At 38.1% G+C, this 25,343-nt stretch overlaps 1 protein-coding gene across 3 annotated transcripts in view; it reads left to right on the top strand.

The window, feature by feature from the left end:
- The window catches only part of PRRG1 (proline rich and Gla domain 1), an 880,589-nt gene that overhangs the window by 135,030 nt on the left and 720,216 nt on the right, over window positions 1-25,343 (top strand). Inside the window, exon 2 of one of the 3 annotated variants that reach the window (XM_085007674.1) lies at window positions 11,207-11,255. The exons of the other annotated variants lie outside the window; for them this stretch is intronic. The gene's annotated coding sequence lies outside the window, so the exon portion shown is untranslated. The remainder of the gene's footprint in view (window positions 1-11,206; window positions 11,256-25,343) is intronic. 3 annotated transcript variants of the gene reach the window in all.

Consider the following 25,343-nt stretch of genomic DNA (forward strand, 5'->3'; position numbering starts at 1 on the left):
TTAGCATTCATTGTTAAAGAATCGCTTTGTTTTGCTTTGAAATGAATGTGTTAGAGTCACAAATTTATTTTTTTTGCAAATAGGCCCAAAAGGAGAAATTTAGCATTAGAAAGCTGTCTCATGGATAAAGCATATGATAATATGTGTCACATATGTAGTTGATGTATTACCACATTTAGCAGGACAGAGATATTGAGCTAAACATCAGAGGGCTAGTGTTTACAATTTTGTTGAGTAAATCCAATTTCCTGTCATACATACTCCAACAGATGACATTTTCTATAGAAAACAGGTACATGAAGCCCTGTTACAGTCATGAGGTTAAGGATTATGTTACACTAGGGATAAAAATAAAACTGCAAATGAAAACTGAATGTTATAAGAGAATTTCTTCCATTGGCAACAAACTTGGCCAAAAATCAATTTTACAATGACAGGATAAAGAACATGTATAGATTAAATTAAATCAGTACATGACTAATGCTCTTTATACCTTGTGCATTTATGGTAATTGTTTTGTAAATATTTCCCAGCCTTCTTTGTTATCTTTTCAATAAAGATTAACAAAGGGCCCTGCATTACCAAAAGCACTTGTATCAAAACCAATTACTTCAGAGTTTTCTTGTAGCTCAGCAGGTTAAGGATCCAGCATTTGTCATTGCAGTGGCTTGGGTCGCTGCTGTGGCACAGGCTCAATCCCTGGCCCAGGACCTTCTGCATGCTGAGGGTATGACCAAAAAAGAAAAAAAAAAAATTTAGTAATTTTTTAAAATTAAAGTTTGGTTAAATTTCCATACCAAAAAACCCCCAATTATTTCCTCCAACATTTTCTAAATACTATTGAAACATTTGCTTTATGGTTTCTTTTTAACCAAAGTGAATCACAATTTTGGGGACTTAAACTATACTCAAGACAATTTTCTTAAGTATCTTTGAAGTATTATTTTGACCTTCCTTAAAACTATGAACTAGGACTTCTTACTCCCATTTTACAGATAAGGAAACAGGATTAGAGAGGAATTGCTCAGCTATCATGTGCCACAGAGCAGGACTTGGGACCCAGATACTCTGCTTCAGAAGTACTCTCAAAGACATAGGGGGGAAGGAGGCCCAAGATAGCTTGATGGTGGAGTCTGAGGTCCAATTTGCCAAACTGCTTTTGTGCTACAGTGCTCCACATGGAGTATGGTCTCAGTAGATACTTGAATAAAGAAGCAATGTTGCCTATGTACAGTTGACTAAATCCAGTTCAGGTGGACTTTGGGGTTACCTGATGAATGACTGATTTTGTAGGCAAATTTGTTTCTGGTGTTTTGGTTAGTCAACACACTGTTGGGAACTGATGGTGCCAGATCATTGAGTTGCCTGCTCCTTTTTTGGAGAAATATTTCTAAGCTGATTTTCAAAGGAAAAATCCGGGGGGGGGGGTCTTCTACCACATAATGACTCATTAGGATTAAATGAATCCTTGGCAACTGAGATAATTCATAAGCATCTTTTAATGATACTACTCTTTCAAAGACAGTAATGAGGTTTTTAAAATTTTAGAATGGATATGTTGCTGACAAATTATATCCCATTTTCCATTGAATTTTTCTATAATATAAAAGAATGTTTGTGCCAAGGTATAGTAATGGGTATGTTGCTGACAAATTATATCCCATTTTCCATTGAATTTTTCTATAATATAAAAGAATGTTTGTGCCAAGGTATAGTAATAACCCACTTAAGAATGAAACTGACTTCATTTATTTGAAGAGAAAGATGATGATTTGGCAATGACATTTGAATAATACTCCAATTTACTCTGTCAGTTTCTTAAGAAATTAATTGCTTAAGTCTGTGCTGAACATAATAGTTCTCTCCACTCAAAGAATAGAGGCATTAAGTGATCTTTGAGGGTCTCTCAAAATCTCTAATTTTGAAGTTCCCATCATGGTACAGCGGAAACAAATCCAACTAGGAACCATGAGGTTGCAGGTTCAATCCCTGTCCTCACTCAGTAGGTTAATGATCCAGCATTACCATGAGCTGTAGTGTAGGTCACAGATGTGGATCGGATCTGGCACTGCTGTGGTTATGGTGTAGGCCGGCGGCTACAGCTCCGATTAGACCCCTAGCCTGGGAACATCCATATGCAGCAGGTGTGGCCCCAGAAAAGACAAAAAGACAAAGAAAAAGTAGTCATATAGGGGTATCCACCTAGAGAGGGGGAAGGAACTCACTTCTAGGAATCCTAAAACTGATATTTGGAGTCTAGGAGTTTACAATAACTGAGGCATCAGGAGCATACCCACTCACCGTTTTGTGAGTAGAATTCCAGGATGTTTTATAGAAAAATATAGTTTAGACAACCAAAAGGATTTTAAAAAATGGATTTATACAATGAATAGACTGAAGTGCATGCACCCTGGGAATTATATTTGCATGAAGATGCCAATATTCTAGGGAAAAGGAAACATCTAATGGGAATAGAAAGACTCTCTCTTCCTTGCTTCTAAATGAAAACACCATAAATGGTTAAGAATTTCCATCAACATTATTAGATGTGCACAAAAATATTTGAATGCCTCGACTAGTGCCCTGCCCAAGCCATTTGGTATTCTGAGAGCAAGCAGTTGCAGATTTTTGAAAAATCTCACAAATTAGAGCACATCATTTATGGATGCCTGTTTTCAGGATGTTTCCCCTGCATCTTGTCATCACAATCCAATAACGTTTCCAGGGTCTTCCTTGTTCACCTTGAGAGCTATCTAGACCACTCTGGCCTTGACAATCCCATGTGAACCACACTATGAGTTGGTCAACAGCAATATCCTGTCCTTTTAGGCTAAGTATGTCATTATTTGAATGGGATCTCAACATGAACTCACTTAAATCCTTCAGGGACCCAGTAGGATTTGACTCTGGTTTTAGAAATTCACATCAAAAAGTATTTCCTAAACCAACTAATCTGTTGTTATTGACTGGGTTAGCCACATTTTTCCTGATCTCCCTTATGTAGGCAATAAATACCCTGCCACCCTGTCTTATCTGTCTGGCAAATTCTTGTATATTGTTCCATGGTAGATCAAATGTTACCTCTTAGAGGAAGTCTCCCACATTCCCCCAGGCATTATCAACTTGCTTCCTTTCTTAACCCATAGCAAGTTACGCATAGCTTCATGAGATTGCTTATGTGTTGCGTGTGTATATTCTTCTTACTGTTTAGAATTTGATCAAGGATTAGTCTATCAAGACACATTCCTGGAAGGTGTCAAGGTATGAGGGCTTGATAAAACACCACTAAAATAAATTGGAATTGTATTGATAGTTATTTCAAGCTCACCAAAAGCTACTTGCACAAATCATACATGGAATGGAAACTAGTCTAGATTGTACTTCAGAGTGGAGATTTATTTATTTATTTATTTATTTATTTATTTATTTATTTAATTTTTTTTTTTTTGTCTTTTTGCTATTTCTTTGGGCCGCTCCCACGGCATATGGAGGTTCCCGGGCTAGGGGTCGAATCGGAGCTGTAGTCACCAGCCTATGGCTGAGACACAGCAACACTGGATCCGAGCGGCATCTGCAACCTACACCACAGCTCACGGCAACGCCGGATCGTTAACCCACTGAGCAAGGGCAGGGACCGAACCCGCAACCTCATGGTTCCTAGTCGGATTCGTTAACCACTGCACCACGACGGGAACTCCCAGAGTGGAGATTTAAAAAAAGAAAGGAGAGGAGTTCTGTTGTGGCTCAGCAGGTTATGGACCCGAAGTGGTTTCTGTGAGAATGCAGGTTCAATCCCTGGCCTCGTCCAGTGGGTTAAGGATCTGGCATTGCCATAAGCTGTGGTGTAGGTCACTGATGCAGCTTGGATCTCGTGTTGTCATGGCTGTGGCATAGGCCTCAGCTGTAGTTCCAATTCGACCCCTAGCCTGGGAATTTCTATATGCCGCAGGTGCGACTGCGAAAAGAAAAGAAAGGAGAAGAGGAAAAAATTAAGAAAGGAAAGAGGGAGGGAGGAGGAAGGGAAGGGGAAAAAAGGGAAAATGGAAGGAAGAGAGGAAAGCATTGTCAGTTTTGAATTATTATACGTGGCTTTACTCATATGCATATGTGGTTTCATGGTATAGCTACATGCCATGTCACCACTCTGATATAGTAAACTCATTCCAGTAGTAAACAGATTTTTTTCACTAAAGATAAAATTATGGTACATGAGTATAGTTGCAAAAACTTGATCCAAGGTGCTTAGAACATTTTTGTCCTGATTTTCTATTTGGCAGTCAGTATATTTCTAAATTTACAATAGACTTTTCCGATCTCCAGTTCTCTTCTTTCTATTCTTCCATTTTATTTCTTTATTTTAACCATTCTAAAACCATATTCAAAGATTTTAGATAAGGTAGTAAACTAAGTCATTTATAGAAAAAAAGGGACTTCATTTGGCATTACTTGATTTCAGAATTTAATATTTTAGATATGTTTGATGAGCATTGCTTTGCAGAGAAGTTCAATATTCCATAGATGCATTGGAGCATGGGATTCGTATGGTTTGAATGCTATTATGGCTACAGGTCAGAAAAGCAAGAAAGAAAAGTATAATTTTACAAAATATATATTTAGGACAAGTAAAACCTTTGAATGATATTCTAGGTATTAATTTGTATAAAAGAGACAAGGATATTTGAAAGTAATCCTGTTGCCAACCTTTCCCCATGAAGTTAGTCCTTTCCATTTTGTCACATGGATGATTTTGCCATTGCATTTTAGTTTAAGTGGAGACTTCTCCCTGCAATGACTTTGGAGTTAACATTCACATTTTCTGGCTTCATGATAAATCCTAAACACAGTGAGACAAGGGTCATGCAACATTTTTGTTAGTGTTTCCTTTATGATAAGTGTATTTTCCTGGCAGAGCTGATAATGAGGATTTGGAGAGGCAATCTGATAACTCCTCTTATTAATGATGTTGCCCCAGGGTTCATTCATTTCTTATTATATTACCTCATTCTTTGATGTGAATTTTGACATGTCCAACAAATTACTCTGCTTTACTTTCCTGAGTTGGGCTGTTCACTTTCTGCAAACTCCCAGATGTCGGCTTTGTCACCAGCTATTGCTGACATTAATGCTAACATTCATGACCATAATCAGTGGCCATGGCTGCAATTTAAGTTCAACAGTGGGCAGAAATGCCAATATCCAGTGGAAAGAAAGTTGTCCCTGCTAGAGAACAAAGGGGACTGTTCTCACCCAGAAGGCAAACACCAATGTTAACATCTTCCAGTAGAGCCCACAGTGTTGTGCAGTATCGGTTTGTAAAGACGTAGTAACCTATATCATCACATCAGATTTGAAATTTTTCACTAAATTATATATTCTAAATCACCTTTCTAAAATAGGTAATAGCTTAAACATTGTTTATAATTTTTTTAAAAAGGTTTATAATCAAGCTTTTTCTTTTACCCTGTCCCCAATCATATTACTCTGTTACCCTCAGTCATCAAAGGCGGCAAATGCCATTAAGTTTCTTCCAGAGCTATACCAGGGAGTGGATGGATAAATTATATGTACATCACAATGTTATACACATGTATATCTTTCCACACACATATATAATATATCCATCTAGTACCCATGCATTTTCTGCATATTTCCTTTTTCACCTGAAACAAGTCGAAGATGGGAGTTCCCACTGTGGCTCAATGGGTTACGAACCTGACTAGTATCTGTGAGGATGCAGGTTCAATTCTTGGCCTTGCTCAGTAGATTAAGGATCCAGCGTTGCCATGACCTCTGGTGTAGGTCGCAGAAATGGCTCAGATCCCACGTTGCTGTGGCTGTGGTGTAAGCTGGCAGCTGCAGCTCCAATTCGACCCCTAGCCTGGGAACTTCAATATGCCACAGGTGCAGCCGTAAAAAGTAATAAACAAGTTGGAGACTGTTTCCTTTAAGTACACAATGGCTTTGTTCATTCTTTTCAATAACATTTTCTTCTATGAATGCAGTCATTTATAGAGCCAGTTGCCTATTTATGAACATTTGTTTCCAGATTGCTATTACAAACTATGCTATAAAAACAATCTTGTACATGTATCATTTCCCATGAATGCATGCAAGTATATCTTCATAATAAATTCTTAAACGTAGAATTGCTGATTCTAAGGATATGTGCTTTTGTAATTCTGAGAGTTTTGTCAAATTTGCATTTCCTCCAGTAATTATGAAAGTGCCTTACACCTGTTACATACTTACAGCTGTGTTTACTGATTTATTCTTAACCAATACTGTCCATTTTATTTCCATTTAAAAATATACAGAGTATGGGTTTGTTCTTGTTGCAAGCAAGAATGCAAACTCTCTGTGTCCCTTTTTCCCCATCTTAGGGATATTATTGTTTAGTTAATTAGGAATAAAATGTTTTGTTTAACTTAAAAAAGCAAAGGAATGGAGTTTCTGTTGTGGCTCAGCAGGTTAAGAACCCAACTAGTATCCATGGGGATGTGGGTTCGATCCCTGGCCTCACTCACCGGGTTAGGGAGCTGGTGTTACTGTGGTTGTGGCATAGTCCGGCAGCTGCCACTCCAGTTTGACCCCTAGCACATGTGACACAAGTGTGGCCTTAAAGAGGGGGAAAAAAAAAAAAAGGAAGACATCTGAGAAACTGTCTGGGTAGATACTGTTCCTCTCAAATCAATTGCCTGAATCAAAGATCATTTCAGTTTATTTCAGTTTCCATCTTAGAGTAGCTGAAATGTTTTCTATAGAATCTAAAACATTTACTTTATGAAATGTTACTATCTCTAACTTTTATTAAACCAATCCTTTATTCCCTGTGATTTCTTTTATTCCTCAAATATATGCAATAAATATTTTCTATGCAGTAGATACATACAAAAATATTTGCCTTAGAGCCATCTGAATTTGAGTCCTCTGTATTAGAAAAATTTGAAAATTAATTGAATCACTAATTAAATAGTTACTTGGACTTTGAAAAAAAATCAGTGGCTAAACACCTTTCTTATTCAGGGAATAGGGGCAGAAGAAATGAGAGAGAGGACTCAAGATTGATGAAATCCATTGATAAGAGCCTGGTGACTCCCAAGGTAGTAACAGTGGGTACTCAAATTTCAACACAGTCTGTACCAGCCTCAGTATTTTAAGATTATTATTGTCATGGTGTGATCTTAACTGTGTCTAGCAGTTCTTACAGTTTCTAAACCTGGTTCTTTACCCTTCTTGCTGAATCTATGCTATCTTTCTATTAACTTCTTTTCCTGCCTAAGTGACTCAAAGTTGGTTTTTGCTTTATCAACCAAAAATCTTGATTGAAATTAGTAGTAACAGGCATTTATTTAATTTGCGATTTATAATGATTTGAGTTGGTCAGATTACAAATGGCTTACATACAGGTATGAACTACTAAAATGTTATAAATAAATAACATGGAGATAATAAAATATAGATCAAAACTTGAATGTTAATACATAGAGCCTGTGCTTCGTTTTGAGCCCACCCACATACCAATTAACATTGTTTTTTTTTTCTTTTTTCAATTTTTTTTAATTCTTATTTCCCCAAAACAATTTTTTTTCTACTGTACAGCATGGTGACCCAGTTACACATACATGTATACATTAAATTTTCATACATTATCATGCTCCATCATAGGTGACTAGACATAGTTCCCAGTGCTACACAGTAGGATCTCATTGCTAATCCATTCCAAAGGCAATAGTTTGCATCCATTAACCCCAAGCTCCCAATCCACCCCTTCCCTCCCCCTCCCCCGTGGCAACCACAAGTCTATTCTCCAAGTCCATGATTTTCTTTTCTGTGGAATGGTTCCTTTGTGCCTTATATTAGATTCCAGATATAAGTGATATATGGTATTTAAATTGTCTTTCTGACTTACTTCACTCAGTACGAGAGTCTTTAGTTCTCTACATATTGCTGCAAATGGCATTATTTGGGTTTCGGTTTCTTTTATGGCTAAGTAGTATTCCACTGTGTGTATATACCACATCTTCCTAATCCAATCATCTATCAGTGGACGTTTGGGTTGATTCCATGTCTTAGCTGTTGTGAATAGTGCTGCAATAAACATGGGGGTGCATGTGTCTTTTTTAAGTAGAGTTTTGTCAGGATATATGCCCAAGAGTGGGATTTCTGGTCATATAGTAGTTCTACGTATAGTTTTCTAATGTACCTCCATATTGTTCTCCATAGTGGTTGTAACAGCTTACATTCCCACCAACAGTGCCGGAGGGTTCCCTTTTCTCCACACCCCCTCCAGCATTTGTTATTTGTGGACTTATGAATGATGGCCATTCTGACTGGTGTGAGGTGGTATCTCATGGTAGTTTTGATGTGCATTTCTCTAATAATCAGTGATGTTGAGCATTTTGTCATGTGCTTATTGGTCATCTGTACATCTTCCTTGGAGAAATATCTATTCGGGTCTTTTGCCCATTTTTCCATTTGGGTTGTTTGCTTTTTTGCTGTTAAGTTGTATAAGTTGTATATTTTAAAGATTAAGCCCTTGTCCATTGCATCATTTGAAACTATTTTCTGCATCATTTGAAACTATTTTCTCCCATTCTGTAAGTTGTCTTTTTTTTTTTTTTTTTTTTTTTTTTATGGTTTCCTTTGCTGTGCAAAGGCTTGTCAGTTTGATTAGGCCCCACTGGCTTATTTTTGCTTTCATTTCTCTTGCTTTGGGAGACTGACCTGAAAAAACATTTGTAAGGTTGATGTCAGAGAATGTTTTGCCTATGTTCTCTTCCAGAAGTTTGATGGGGTCTTGTCTTACATTTAAGTCTTTAAGCCATTTTGAGTTTATTTTTGTGCACAGTTTGAGGGTGTGTTCCAGTTTCATTGATTTGCATGCAGCTGTCCAGGTTTCCCAGCAATTCTTGCTGAAAAGACTCTCTTTTTCCCATTTTATGTTCTTGCCTCCTTCGAAAATGATTAATTGACCGTAGGTGTCTGGGTTTATTTCTGGGTTCTCTATTCTGTTCCATTGGTCTGTGTGTCTGTTTTGGTACCAGTCCCACACTGTCTTGATGACTGTGGCTTTCTAATATTGCCTGAAATATGGGAGAGTTATGCCTCCTGCTTGGTTTTTGTTCCTTAGGATTGCTTTGGCAATTCTGGGTCTTTTGTGGTTCCATATAAATTTCTGGATTATTTATTCTAGTTCTTTGAAAAATGTTGTGGGTAATTTGATAGGGATTGCATTGAATCCATAGATTGCTTTGGGTAGTATGGCCATCTTTACAGTATTATTTTTTTCCAACCCAGGAGCATGGAATATCTTTCCATTTCTTTACATCTTCTTTAATTTCCTTGATTAATGTTTTAGAGTTCTCATCGTAAAGGTCCTTTGCCTCCTTGGTCATGTGTATTCCCAGGTATTTGGTTTTTTGGGGTGAAATTTTTAAAGGTTTTGTATTTTTGTATTCCTTTTCTAATATTTCATTGTTAGTATACAGAAATGTGACTGATTTCTGAATGTTAATCTTATATCCTGCTACTTTTCTGAATCTGTTGATCAGTTCAAGTGCTGTCTGGGTTGAGTCCTTAGGGTTTTCTATGTATAGTATCATGTCATCTGCATACAGTGACAGTTTTACCTCTTCTCTTCCTATTTGGATGCCTTTTATTTCTTTTGTTTGTCTGATTGCTGTGGCTAGGACTTCCAATACTATGTTGAATAACAGTGGTGAGAGTGAGCATCCTTGTCTTGTTCCAGATTTTAGTGGGAAGGTTTTCAGCTTTTCTCTGCTGAGTATTATATTTGTTGTGGGTGTGTCATAAATGGCTTTGATTATGTTAAGGTATGTTCCCTCTATACCCACTTTGGTAAGAGTTTTTATCATGAATGGATGTTGGACTCTGTCCAGTGTTTTTTCTGCCCCTATTGAGATGATCATGTGGTTTTTGACTTTTCTTTTGTTAATGTGGTATACAACATTGATTGATTTGCATATGTTGAACCATCCTTGTGCACCTTGGATGAATCCCACCTGGTTGTGGTGTACGATCTTGTTATATGTTGTTGGATTCAAATGGCTAAAATTTTGTTGAGAATTTTTGCATCTATATTCATCAAGGATATTGGCCTATAGTTTTCTTTTTTGGTGGTTATCTTTGTCTGGTTTTGGAATTAGGGTGATGGTGGCATCGTAGAATGTCTTTGGGAGTGTTCTTTCTTCAACCTTTTGAAAAAGTTTAAGGATGATAGGTATAATTTTCTCTTTATATGTTTGGTAGAATTTACTTGTGAAACCATCTGGTCCTGGACTTTTATTTGTAGGGATTGATTTTTATGTCTTATTCAATTTCATTTCTAGTGATCAGTCTGTTCAGTTGATCTATTTCTTCTCTATTCAGTCTTGGCAGGCTGTAGGTCTCTAGGAAGTTGTCCATTTCTTCTAGGTTGTCAAATTTGTTGGCATACAATTGTTCCTAGTATTCTCTCATGGTTTTTTGTATTTCTGTAGTATCTGTTGTGATTTCTCCTTTTTCATTTCTTATTTTGATTATTTGGGGTTTTTCCTCTCCTGTTCTTGGTGAGTCTGGCCAGGGGCTTGTCAATTTTGTTTACCTTTTCACAGAACCAGCTCTTGGATTTATTGATACTTTTCTATTTTTTTTAATCTCTATTTTATTGATTTCCTCTTTGGTCTTTATGATTTCCTTCCTTCTGCTAACATTAGTTTTTTTGTTCTTCTTTTTCTAATTCATTTAGGTGGTAGGTTAAGTTATCAGTTTGTGATTTTTCTGCTTTTCTGAGGAAAGCCTGTATTGCTATGAATTTCCCTCTGAGCACTGCCTTTGTGGCATCCCATAGATTTTGAGTGGTTGTGTCTTCACTATCATTTATCTCAAGGTTTTTTTTAATTTCCTTCTTGATTTCCTCATTGACCCATGGGTTTTTTAGTAGCATGTTGTTTAGTCTCCATATAGTCAGTTTTTTCTCATTTCTTTCCCTGTGGTTGATTTCTAGTTTCATGCCATTGTTGTCAGAGAAGATACTTGAAATAATTTCTATACTCTTAAGTTGGTTGATGTTAGCTTTGTGCCCCAGTATGTGATCAATTCTTGAGAATGTTCCATGTGTACTTGAGAAGAATGTATATTCTGGTTTTTTTGGATGTAATGTCCTGAAAATGTCAATTAAATCTACCTTTTCTATTGTGTCCTTTAGGATCTCTGTTGCCTTATTGATTGCCTGTCTAGAGGATCTGTCCATTGATGTGAGTGGGGTGTTAACGTCTCCTTCTATGGTTGTATTCCCATCAATTTCTCCTTTTATGTCTGTTAGTATTTGTTGGAGGTATCTGGGTACTCCTAGATTAGGGGCATATATATTGACAATTGTAATATCCTCTTCTTGAATGGATCCTTTTACTATTAAATAGTATCCTTTTTCTTTCTTTATGGCCTTCAATTTAAAGTCCATTTTGTCTGATATGAGTATTGCAACTCCTTCTTTCCTGTCTTGTCCATTGGCATGAAATATCTTTTCCCATCCCCTCACTTTCAATCTATATGTGTCCTTTGTCCTAAGGTGAGTTTCTTGTAGACAGCATTTTGAAGGTTTTTGCTTTTTTATCCAATCTGCCACTCTGTGTCTTTTGATTGGAGCATTCAGTCCCTTGACATTAAAGGTGATTATTAATAGATGTTTATTTATTTCATTTTAAACCCTGTTCCCCAGTTGATTCTATGTTTCTCTTTTTTTTCCTTTCTTTTTTGGTTTGGATGGTTTCCATTTATTTCATGCTTGAGTAATTTTCTTTTCAGTTTTTGTGAATGTAATGTTTGGGTTTTATTTGTGGTGCCTTGTTTTTTAAGTACATTAACCCCTTCCTATATATGCTTGCTTTTGCCTGATAATCATATAGGCTCAAACACATCATTAAAATAAAAAAAGAATCTGTAATGTCTTACTTTCCTTTCCCGCATGACTTTTTTTTTTAACATCTTCATGTTTAGATCTGTATGCTGGCTTATTTAAGTGATTGCTTTTCAGTTGTGGTTTCCTCCATCCTAATTCTTCTTTTTTTGTCTCTCTCTCATTTTTTGTTTGTTTGTTTAGTTAAGAGAAGCCCTTTCAGTATTTCTTTTAGGATGGGTTTAGTATTGCTGTACTCTTAGTTTTGTTTACTGGAGAAATTCTTTATTACCCCTTCTATATAAATGATATTATTGCTGGATAGAGTATTCTAGGTTGCAAATTTTTTCCTTTCAGCACGTTAAATATATCTTGCCTCTCACTTCTGGCCTATAGTGTTTCTGTAGAGAAATAAGGTGATAGCCTTATGAGGGTTCCCGTATAATTAATTTTGCTTTTCTCTTGCTGCCTTTAGAATCCTCTCTTTATCTTTAACTTTTGCCATTTTTATTATAATATGTCTTGTTGTGGGCCTGTTTGGGTTCCACTTGTTTGGGACCTTCTGTGCTTCCTGTATCTTGATGTCAGTATCCTTTAGATTTAGAAAGTTTTCAGCCATAATTTCTTCAAATATATTTTCAATCCCCTTTTCTTTTTCTTTTCCTTCTGGAATTCCTATTATGCATAGATTGGCCTGCTTTATATTATCCCATAGGTCTCTGATATTGCTTTGATGTTTTTTCATTTGGTTTTCTGTCTGCCATTCTGATTGGGTGATTTCCATTTTTTTTATCTTCCACGTCACTAATTTGTTCCTCTGCATCATTCATTCTGCTTTTTATTGCCTTTAGCTCAGTTTGCTTCTCTGCAAATGAATTTTCTAGTTTTTCTTGGCTCCTCCTTGTATTTTCTAGATCCTTTCTAAAGGAATCTGCATTACTGTACATATCCTTTCTTCATTCCTTCAGTATTTTCACTATCTCCCTTTTGAACTCAAAGTCTGTCAGACTGCCAAGGTCCATTTCATTGTTGACTGCTTTAGGTGAATTCTCCTGGTCTTTTTAACTGGGAATGGTTTCTGAGCTTCTTCATCTTGCTTGTGTTTTTCTTTTTCTGTGAGTTTCGGGAAGCCAAACTGTAGTCTTGTAAGGCTACTTCTATGCAAGCATACCCCTTTGTATTTTGGGGGGGTTACTATTTATTTTTGATGTGGAAGTTTGAATATTTGCTGTCTCTTTCTTTGGTGTGAGAAGACTGTTATTCCCAGGATGCTCAGTGTGTTTTCAAGGAGAAGGAGGCAATGGGTAGGGCCAACAGTCAGTGCCTGGTCATTGGGCTCTCAACAGCAGCAAGGACCTACAGGAAAGTGTCACAGGCTACTCCTAGTTGCAGGGCCTGGGAAGTGGTAATAAGCTCTAGGCAGATCTTCAAGGTGACCAGAGCATTTGGCAGTAGCAAGAGCAGGGTGCGTGAGTTCCCAGGGGAGTGAGAGCAGCAACAGCTTGTGTTTGATTGCAGTGCCCTCCTCTGAGGTGATTGGAACCAGAGGTAGTGCCTGTTCAGGGACCCCTATTGGGAGTGAGCCATGACCATCTCTAGAGTCAGTGATAACTGTGATGGTTTGTCCCACCACCTGTAGACCATGTATGAAGCAACCCGTCTCACTTAGCCCACATCAGAGGTGCTGTACAGGCTGCTCCTAGTTGCAGGATCCTGGGAAGTGACAGAGATCAGGCATGTGGGTAATGCCTGGAATGTTTGGCAGTGGCAGCAACAGGGCAGGTGTGTTCCCAGGGGTGTGAGAGCACCAACAGGTGGTATTCAGTCACAATGCCCTCCTCTGTGGTGCCCTTGAGGTGAATGGGGCTGCAAGTGATTTTTCTTCAGGCATCCCCAGTGGTGGTGGGCCATGCCCACCTCTGGAATCAGGGATAACTGTAGCAGTTTGCCCCTGCTGCCTGCAGACCATGCAAGTACCCTGTCCCACTTAGCCCCCTGCAGACCATGCAAGAAGCAACCTGTCCCACTTAGCCCACACAGGAGGTGTTGTACCAGCTGTTCCTACTTGTAGGTTCTTGGGAAGGGACAGTGACCAAGTGTCTGGGTGCTGCCCAGAGCATTCAGCAGTGGGAGCTGCAGGGTTGGTGGGTTCCCATGGGAGGGAGAGCAACAGTGTGTGGTGCTTGGTTGCAGTGCCCTCTTTTTTTCTTTTTTGCCAACCCCTGAGGTGACGGGGGTCACAGGCTAAGGCCACTCACAGGCCCCCAGTCGTGGCAAGCCAGACCTCCCTCTGGCCTCTGAGATGACTGCCACAGTTTGTCCCTGCCACCTGTAGGTAGTGCAAGAGGCACCACTTTGCACTTAGCCCCCTGATGCCCTTAGCCCCCAGAAGAGGTGCCTGGCCACTGGTGGCATACACAAGAAGCACCCAATCTCCCCTAAATGAGAAAAAGTCTTCTTGCCCCTCGTAGCCTGTGCCAGATCCACCCTACCCTCTGAGAGCCCATGGGCATGCACATGCTCTGGTGCAGGGAATTTCCTATGGCTGTCCATACCTCTTCTTCTTGCCCTCCCCAGCAATGGTGCCTTACTTCTTCTGTGGGTCCGGATCTTCTCCCGGGTTCTCTCTGCCATGGCGTTCCCCTCCTCAGCCCATGGCATACTGTTCCCCTGCCCGTGGCACACTGCTCCTTAGCCCCTTAGGCTGTCTCCACACCACCAGCTCCAGTCCTCTCCCCAGGACTGACCTCCAGAGCCTGAGTCACAGCTCCCAGCCCCCACCTGAGCATCTCAGGCTGTGGTGTCCAGGCTGGTGGTTCAGATGATCTGTGCGGCTCTCACTCTGCTTTGCTGTTCTCAGTCCAGCTGATCTGCTTTTCTCTGAGTCCTTGAGGTCCAGCTGACTCAGCTGATCTTTCATCAGTTAGGTAGCTTCCCAGAATGTGGGTTCCTTTTCTCTTTAGCAGCTCCATCTCAGGAATACTATTCCCAACCTGTTTCCTTTTCTCTCTCTTTTTTTCTTTTGTTCTACCCAGATATGCTAAGAGTTCCTTGCCCTTTTTTGAGGTTTAAGTTCTTCTGCCAGCATTCACTTAATGTTGTGTGAGTAGTTTTACATGTAGATGTGTTTTTTTGATGTGTTTGTGGGAGAAGGTGAGCACGACCTCTTACTCCTCTGCCATCTTGCCCCCCCCAATTTACATTGTTAAAACATTTAAAATCACCCAGCTTAAATCTTTAAATCCATGAACACAGTATACCTTTCCATCTGTTTGTGTCATTTTTTATTTTTTTCATTAGCATCTTATAATTTTCTAAGTGTAGGCGTTACCTCCTTAGATTTATTCCTAGGTATTTTAATTTTTTTGATGTCATTGTAAATAGGATTGTTTTCCTAATTTCTCTTTCTTATAGTTCATTGTTAGTATATAGAAATGCAACAAATTTATGTATATTAATTTTGTACCCTGTAATTTTAATGAATTTGTTGTTGAGTTCTAGTAGTTTTTTGATGGCTTCTTTTGGATTTTCTAGGTATACTATCATGGTATCTGCAAAATAGTGACAGTTTCAATTCAGATTTCTTTTATTTATTTTTCTTGTCTGATGTTGTGGAATTACCACTGTGGCACAGCAGGTTAAGGATCTAGAGGATCCAGCCTTGTATCTGCAGCAGCTTGGATCACTGGTGGGGCACAGGTTCAATCTCTGGATTGATGCAGTGGGTTCAGGACCTGGTATTGCTGTACCTGTGGCTTGGATTGCAGATGCAGCTCGGATTTGATCCCCCTTTATGCCATGGATGTGTGGGGGGAAATGGATGTTAAATCTTGTCAAAAGCTTTTTATGTATCTGTTGAGATGATCATATGGTTTTTAATCTTCAATTTATTAACTTGTAGTTATTTATTCAATTTGTAGTATATAACATTCAATTGTGGATATTGAATAATCCTTAAGCATGATAAATCCCACTTAAACATCGTATATGATCCTTCTAATGTATTGAATTCAGTTTGCAAATATTTTGTTTAGGATTTTTTAAAAAATCTATTTTCATCAGTGATATTGGCCTGTAATTTTCTTTTTGTATCATTTTCTAGCTTTGGTATCAGGGTGATGCTGGCCTCATATAGTAAGTTTGGAAGCATTCCTGCCTCTCCAATTTTTTGGAATAGTTTGAAAACTCTTTTCTAAGTGTTTGGTAGAATTCGCCTGTGACTTTTGTTTCTTGGGAGCTTCATTACACATTCAGTTTCATTACTGAAAAATGGTCTGTTTATATTTTCTATTTCTTCCTGGTTCAGTCTTGGGAAATTGTACCTTTTTAGGAATTTGTCCATTTCTACTAGGTTGTCTATTGTATTGGCATAAAATAGTTCATAGTAGTCTCATGTTCTTTTGTATTTCTGTGGTGTTAGTTGTAACTTCTCCTTTTTCATTTCTGATTTTATTGATTTGGGCCCTCTTTTTTCAAGGTTAATCTGTCTGAATGTTTATAAATTTTGTTTATTTTTTCCAAGAACCAGCTTTTATTTTCATTGATGTTTGCTACTGATTTCTTTTCTCTATTTCATTTGTTTCTTCTCTAATCTTTGTGTTTTATTTCCTTCCACTAACTTGGGATTTTGTTTGTTATTCTTTGTTGTTGTTCTTTTATATACAAGATTAGATTGTTTGAGTTTTTTCTTGTTTCCTGAGGTAAACTTGTATTGATATCAGCTTCTTTCTTAGAACTTCTTTTGCTACATCCCATAGATTTTGGATTGCTGTGTTTTCATTTTCATTTGTCTCCAGGTATTTTTAAAATTTCTTCTTTGATTTCTTAAGTTATCAATTAATTGTTTAGTAGCATATTGTTTAGCCTTCACATGTTCGTGTTTTTTGAAGTTTTTTTTTTTTTTTTTTCTTGTGTTGACTTCTGGTCTCATAGCTCTGTGGTCAGGAAAGTTGCTTGATAAGTTGCTTGAAAGTTGCTTGATATGTATGATAAGTTTCTTAAATTTACTGAGACTTGTTTTGTGGCCTGTCATATGATCTATCCTGGAAAACGTCCTGTGTGCACTTGAAAAGAATGTGTATTCTGCTGCTTTTGAATAGAATGTTTTATATATATATATATATATATATATATATATATATATATATATATATATATATAATCTCCATTTGTTTAATATGTCATGGGATGTAAAAGCCTCCTACTATTATTATGTTACCATCAGTTTCTCCCCCTTTAGGTCTGTTAATGTTTGCTTTATGTATTTAGGTGATCCTGTGCTGAGTGCATATGTATTTGTAAGTGTTAAATCTTACATTGATACTTTGATCTTTATGGTATGTCCTTCTTTGCTTTTTGTTACAGTCTTCATTTTAAAGTCTATTTTGTCTGATATAAGTACTGCTACCCTGGCTCTGTTTTCATTTCCATTTCCATGGAATGCTGTTTTCCAACCCCTCACTTTGAGTTTGTATATGTCATTTGAGAGTGGGTCTCTTGTAGATAGCATATATATGGTTCTTATTTCTGTGTTCATTCAGCCATTCTGTGTCTTTTGACTGGAACATTTAATCAATTTACACTTAAAGTAATTTTTGATAGGCATGTACTTAATGTCATTTTTTAATTGTTTGGGTTGTTTTTGAAGTTCTTTGTTGTTCCTTCTTTTGCGCTTTCCCTTGTGATTTGATGACTAGTATTATGTTTGGACTCTTTTCTTTTTTGTTTATATATCTATTGTAGATTTTTGATTTCTGGTTACCATGAGGCTTATATATAGCAACTTATATATGTATGTTATTGTTTTATGTTGTTGATACTTTAAAACTAAGTGTGTTTATTGGAACATCCCTGAATTTTACTCCCCCCTCATGTTTACTGCTTTTGACATCATATTGTACATCTTTTTGTCTTGTGTATCCTTTAACTACTTATTGTGGATATAGATCATTTTACTCCTTTCATCTGTTAACCTTACTACTAGCTTTATATGTACTTGATTTACTATGCATATGTATAATATAAATACAGATATATTTGTCCATACCTGTGAGATTTTTGTTTTCATAATTTTCTTATTTCTAGTCATGGTATTTTGTTTTCCACTTAGAGAAGTCCCTTTAGCATTTCTTGTAAAGCTGATTTAGTTGTGCTGTACTCTTTTAGATTTTTCTTCTCTGTAAATTTCTTAATCTCTCCATCAAATCTGAATGAAGGCCTTGCTGAGAGAAGTATTCCTGGTTGTAGGTTTTTCCATTTTGTCATTTTAAATATATCATGCCTGGTTCAACATACGCAAATCAATCAGCATCATTAACAAAAAAAAAAGTCAAAAATTATAAGATCATCTCAATAGACGCAGAAAAAGCATTTGACAAAGTCCAACATCCATTCATGATCAAGACCCTCACCAAAGTGGGTATAGAGGGAACATTCCTGAATATAATCAAAGCCATTTATTTATTTATTTATTTATTGTCTTTTTTTTGTTGTTATTGTTGTTGCTATTTCTTGGGCCGCTCCCGCGGCATATGGAGGTTCCCAGGCTAGGGGTTGAACCGGAGCTGTAGCCACCGGCCTACGCCAGAGCCACAGCAACGCGGGATCCGAGCCGTGTCTGCAACCTACACCACAGCTCACGGCAACGCCGGATCGTTAACCCACTGAGCAAGGGCAGGGACCGAACCCGCAACCTCTTAGTTCCTAGTCGGATTCGTTAACCACTGTGCCACTATGGGAATTCCAATCAAAGCCATTTATGATAAACCCACAGCAAATATAATCCTCAATGGGGAAAAACTGAAAGCCTTCTCACTCAAATCTGGACCAAGACAGGGATGCCCACTCTCACCACTGCCCTTCAACATAGTTTTGGAAGGCCTAGCCAGAGCAATTAGACAAACAAAAGAAATAAAAGGCATCCATATAGGAAGAGAAGAGGTAAAACTGTCACTGTATGCAGATGACATGATACTATACATAGAAAACCCTAAGGACTCAACCCAGACAGCACTTGAACTGATCAACAGATTCAGAAAAGTAGCAGGATATAAGATTAACATTCAGAAATCAGTCGCATTTCTGTATACCAGCAATGAAATATTAGAAAAGGAATATAAAAATACGATACCTTTTAAAATTGCACCTCACAAAATCAAATATCTCGGAATACACCTGACCAAGGAGGTAAAGGACCTATATGCCGAGAACTATAAAACTTTAATCAACGAAATCAAAGAAGATGTAAAGAAATGGAAAGATATTCCATGTTCCTGGATTGGAAAAATCAATATTGTAAAAATGGCCATACTACCCAAAGCAATCTACAGATTCAATGCAATCCCTATCAAATTACCCATGACATTTTTCACAGAACTAGAACAAACAATCCAAACATTTATATGGAACAACAAAACACCCAGAATCGCCAAAGCAATCCTGAGAAACAAAAACCAAGCAGGAGGCATAACTCTCCCAGACTTCAAGCAATACTACAAAGCCACAGTCATCAAAACAGTGTGGTACTGGTACCAAAACAGACAGACAGGTCAATGGAACAGAATAGAGAATCCGGAAATAAACCCTGACACCTATGGTCAATTAATCTTTGACAATGGAGGCAAGAACATAAAATGGGAAAAAGAAAGCCTATTCAGCAAGCATTGCTGGGAAACCTCGACAGCTGCATGCAAAGCAATGAAACTAGAACACACCCTCACACCATGCACAAAAATAAAGTCAAAATGGCTGAAAGACTTAAATATAAGACAAGACACCATCAAACTCCTAGAAGAAAACATAGGAAAAACACTCTCTGACATCAACATCATGAATGGTTTCTCAGGTCAGTCTCCCAAAGCAATAGAAATTAGAGCAAAAATAAACCCATGGGACCTCATCAAACTGAAAAGCTTTTGCACAGCAAAGGAAACCCAAAAGAAAACAAAAAGACAACTTACAGAATGGGAGAAAATAGTTTCAAATGATGCAACTGACAAGGGCTTAATCTCTAGAATATATAAACAACTTATACAACCCAACGGCAAAAAAGCCAATCAATCAATGGAAAAATGGGCAAAAGACATTTTTCCAAAAATATACAGATGGCCAACAAACACATGAAAAAATGCTCAACATCCCTGATTATTAGAGAAATGCAAATCAAAACTACCATGAGATATCACCTCACACCAGTCAGAATGGCCATCATTAATAAATCCACAAATAACAAGTGCTGGAGGGGCTGTGGAGAAAAGGGAACCCTCCTGCACTGTTGGTGGGAATGTCAACTGGTACAGCCACTATGGAGAACAGTTTGGAGATACCTTAGAAATCTATCCATAGAACTTCCATATGACCCTGCAGTCCCACTCTTGGGCATCTATCCGGACAAAATTGTACTTAAAAGAGACACATGCACCCGCATGTTCATTGCAGCACTATTCACAATAGCCAGGACATGGAAACAACCCAAATGTCCATCGACAGATGATTGGATTCGGAAGAGGTGGTATATATACACAATGGAATACTACTCAGCCATGAAAAAGGATGACATAATGCCATTTGCAGCACCATGGATGGAACTAGAGAATCTCATACTGAGTGAAATGAGCCAGAAAGACAAAGACAAATACCATATGATATCCCTTATAACTGGAATCAAATATCCAGCACAAATGAACATCTCCACAGAAAAGAAAATCATGGACTTGGAGAAGAGACTTGTGGCTGCCTGATGGGAGGGGGAGGGAGTGGGAGGGATCGGGAGCTTGGGCTTATCAGACACAACTTAGAATAGATTTACAAGGAGATCCTGCTGAATAGCATTGAGAACTTTGTCTAGATACTCATGTTGCAACAGAACAAAGGGTGGGGGGAAAATGTAATTATAATGTATACATATAAGGATAACCTGACCCCCTTGCTGTACAGTGGGAAAATAAAAAAAAATTATAAAAAAAAAATAAATAAATAAATAAATATATATATATATATATATCATGCCACACACTCCTGGATGGCAGTTTCTACTGAAAAGTCAGCTGATAATGCATTATGAGAGTTCCCTTGGACAAAACTTGTTTCTTCTCCCTTGCTGATTTTCATATTCTCTCTTTATCTTTAATCTTTATCACTTTATTTACTATGTGTATTGGGATAGTCCTTTTTCTATTGATCCTGTTTGAAACTCTGTTTGCATCCTGGACCTGGGTGTCTTTTTCCTTTCCCACATTAGTGAAATTTCAGCTGTTATGTCTTCATATATGCTCTCAGCCCCTTTCTATCTTTTCCTTCAGGGACCCCTACCCCTATAATTACAGTGTTAGTATGCTTGATATTGCCTCAGAGGTCTCTTAAACTATCTTCATTTCTTTTCATTCCTTTTTCTTTTTTTCTGTTCATCTTCAGTGATTTCCACTATTATGTCTCAATTTTGTTCATCTATTACTCTGTATCATCTAATCTTCTATTGATTCCTTCTAGTGTATTGTTTATTTCAATTATTGTAGTCCTCATTTCTTGTTCTTTTTTTATATTTTATCTTTGTTAACAACATATAACTTCTTACTCTGTTTATCCAATCTTTTCCTGAGTTCTTTGAACATCTTTACAGTCATTACCTTGAATTCTTTATTGGGTAGGTTGCTTATGCCTCTTCATTCAGTTCTTCTAGGGTTTTATTTTGTGCGTTTGGAATATATTTCTCTGTTGCCTCATTTGATCTAATATGCTGTTTTTATTTCTCTGTATTTGGTAAGTTGCTTATGGTGCCTGATCTTGGAGAAGTGACTTTTTGTAGGAGATGTTCTATGCATCCCAGCAGCACCAGAGCTATATGCTCTAGGATTGGCCCCTGTGTGTGCTGAGTGAGTCCTTCTCTTGTGCCAAGTTGGCTAACGTGGGCTATCTATTAGGTGTGGCTTGTCCCTGGTCTGGTTGGTTGCCAGACTGTGACTTGTGTAGAGGCTACTGGCCACTGGTGGGCAGGGCTAGATCACAAAGAGCCTGGCTGTGAAGCCCTGAGGCTTGGGGCTAGTGCTGGTCTATCATGGGTGGAGTCAGATCCTGTGGTCTCTAACCACAGGGCTCTTGGTGTACCAGAGTTGGTGTGTCTGCACACTGGTGGATAAGGCCAACGTCCTGGGGGTTCCAGGGCTAGTGCCGTGGAACACTGGGTCCTAGGCCCTCTGGTTGATAGGGCTATTTCCCAAGGCTGTGGTGGGCCCAGGGGATCTTAATGCAGCTAGCCTGCTGGTGGGTGGGTCTGTGCTCCTCCAGCTAGAGATTTGACTTGAAGCATCCCAGTACTGGTGCCAACAGGCTGGTGGATGTAGCTGGGTCCCAGCACTAATACACTAGAGGGAAGTTTCCAAAATGGAGCTTGCCAGCACCTGTTTCCTTGTGGCAGAACAAGCTCCCCAAAATGACTTGTTCCCCAGCTCCAATATCCATGTCTCTAGGTTAAGCTCCAATTGCTTCCTGACTTTCTAAGAGACTGAGATCAGCAGTTGGGTCTAATCCAGGCTTCTTTCGATTACTGCTTCTGCTCTGAATCCTGGAGCATGTGAAGTTTTGTGTGTGCCCCTTAAGAGTGGAGTCCCTATTTCCCACAGCCCTTGATTCTCCCAAAAGTCAGCCCTTCTGGCCTTCAAAGCCAAAGCTTCTGTGGGCTCCTCTTCCTGGTACAGGACCCCCACAGGAACCCATGTGGGGCTTGGACCCCTTGCTCCTTGAGGAGAAGCTCTGCATTTGTAATTATCCTCCTGTTTGTGGATTGCCCACCCAGAGGTCTGGGTCTTGAGTATATCATGTATGCATACACTCATACCCATCTCATTGTGGCTCCTTCTTTTTATATTTAGTTATAGAAGATCTTTTCTACTAGATTTCTAGTCTTTCTCATCAATAGTTGCTTTATAAATAGTTATAATTTGAGTATGCCTGTGTGAGGAGGTGAGCTCAGGGTGCTCCTAGTCTGCCATCTTGGCCACCCTCTTCCTTTCATACCTTTCAGTGCCTTTAGATTGCAGTTGTGTTTGCTTCTAGGGGAATTTAATTATCTTCCATCCATCCAGTCAAGTATCGCCTAGATGAAATTACCAAGGGGGTGAAAAAAAGAAAGTAAGTTTTCTGGTCGTTTAAATACTTGAGAGTGAGTATTATCTCCTATGGGAAACATGAAGGAAAATATGATTTCTGTAATTTGCATTTAGACATACTGACTTAATTTTACTTCCTGGAGGAGCTAAATCAGAGCTAAAAAGCATCAGCATCATTTTTCTGCTCCTAAGAATTACTGGGGTTTTCTCTTCCATAACCTGAAGTCAAAAAGCATTATTATGAACAGTCAAATTTCCTGTGGAATCTGTTTTTTATCCTATTTCATGGGAATTCATCAGATATATGTATCTCTAAGAATGTAAATTGTCTTAAGACAATAGAAAACCTGACACCAGTGGTATAACACATTGGGGCATATTTTTATCTCCTACCTTGTTGGAGGGTAATCTGTGCAGTAGGATATCTTCAGGGAATCAGGACTCCTTCCACCTTCACACTCCATTATCATGTGTTTACATTTTAAACATGAAGCAAGAAGAGCCAAAGGGTTTCTTCTCCCAAAGCTTTTCTTTCCTCCCCACCTTTTAAAAATACTTTGTATATATCTTGCTAACCACGAGAACTACCTCTCATCTGGCTACCCTGACTGCAAGGAAGGCTGAATCAGTGAGTAACTGAGCTTTCCCATCTCTTTGGTATAGGAAGGTAAAGGGAGGAAAAATTGTAAATAGCTTTTGAATAGTGACTCCACAGTATCTGCAGCCGTGCGTTTACCTGTTAGAGCAAATTCAAAGCACTTGGAATAAACTGATACAACTAATCAAAGTTGCTGGGGTTTTTTGACATATGTTAGCTGATTTATCTGAAAGGATCAAATCAGTTGGTTGTTTTGACATCTGGAGAAATATTTTGAGAAGGACTAATGCCTTTGGGAAAATTAAACTGTAGCAAAATTTTTAGTGTATTCTGTGATCTTGACTAGGGAAAGATTTTCATATAATTTTACTGCTCTAGTAAGGCAGATATATGAGAAAATTGACTCAGACCCCAATTTCTATCATGTTTTATGTTAAGGTAATCCATACCAAAAGAATATAGGTATTTTTACTTTTTAACAAAATTGAGGGTAAATACCAAATTCTATAAGGCTACTTCTTCAATGAAGCAGATATTTCATTTGAAATTTGGAGGTCATTTAAGACTCTCCAGCCTAGACAATTAAAGTGTGACTCTATGAAATGATTTGATACTTTCAGAATATGGATACTTTTGAAAGAAATGTCTAGATTAAATGTTATTTATTACTTTGGAGATGAAATAAAAAACTCAAAGAACAGTTTTCTGAGAACCCATAGTTTATTCCATGTTATTTTTTTTTTCAAAGAGCTTTTCCTTTATTTCTATTTTGCCTGCTGACTGTATTGAGATAAAATATGCTGGGCTTGTGTCTTTCATCGTGTTATGTGATGTCCCAAAATGAGGTCTGCATTGCTGTGTCGTACTTCCCTTTGGCTATGTCAAAGCTGTGGCATTAATTTCTTTTGTCGGTCAAGACTATGAAAGCAAATGGGTCTCTATGTCCAAGGAACATGTATATGCCACAACTGCCTCCCCCATACACACACACACACACACACACACACACACACACACACACTCTATAGAAATCAAAGACAATGCGTGATTTATTACAAAGCATTTGATAAAGACCAATTTGTGAGAATACATGTTTGATGCATTCCAGTTTTTCACCCTTTTTAAAAACAAACCATATATAATAAATAAGGCATAGGGGTAGCTCTTCCATATAGTAGAATTCCAGTTAATAAATGGAACAGAAATGATGGAAATTTAAAAATTTCTGTATTAAAAAATCTCAAATAGACAAATGCAAAAATTATCACTGGATGCTAAAATTAGTAGACAAAAGTAAAATCAGAAATGGGCTATTTGCCTAGTCTCAGCAAGTCTCCACACAAGACACATTATTAATAAAAAGGGGGAAATTGTGACTTCACATTGAAGGGAACCAACAGACCACATTAAGTAATGGATCAAGGTTAGCCAGTCATGAGCCTCACTGTCTTTTTGCACCTCCCCTCCCTAGGATGAACTAAGGGCCAGCATCCCCTCTGACACAAGTGAGCTGGGCCTGGACACAATGAGCACAGATGTGATTTATATTATGATGGTAGACTGTTTCTTGAGATCCTGTGTATCAATTACATTGTACTGATTGTATTATACAACTAAGAACAAAAGAGAGTCATTCAGATGTCTAGACAGTGAGTTACAGAAGTCAGGGTACCATTTCCACAAGGGTGGGGAAAATACCTAGGTGGATATGAGTTATGTGTGTTAAAGAATATGAGAAAAGAGGTTG

Source organism: Sus scrofa, chromosome X, assembly GCF_054392235.1.
Source record: "Sus scrofa isolate SSC_HxYL_T2T_F1_AM1 chromosome X, Sscrofa_HxYL_maternal_Yorkshire_Landrace_v2.0, whole genome shotgun sequence".
Taxonomy (NCBI): domain Eukaryota; kingdom Metazoa; phylum Chordata; class Mammalia; order Artiodactyla; family Suidae; genus Sus; species Sus scrofa.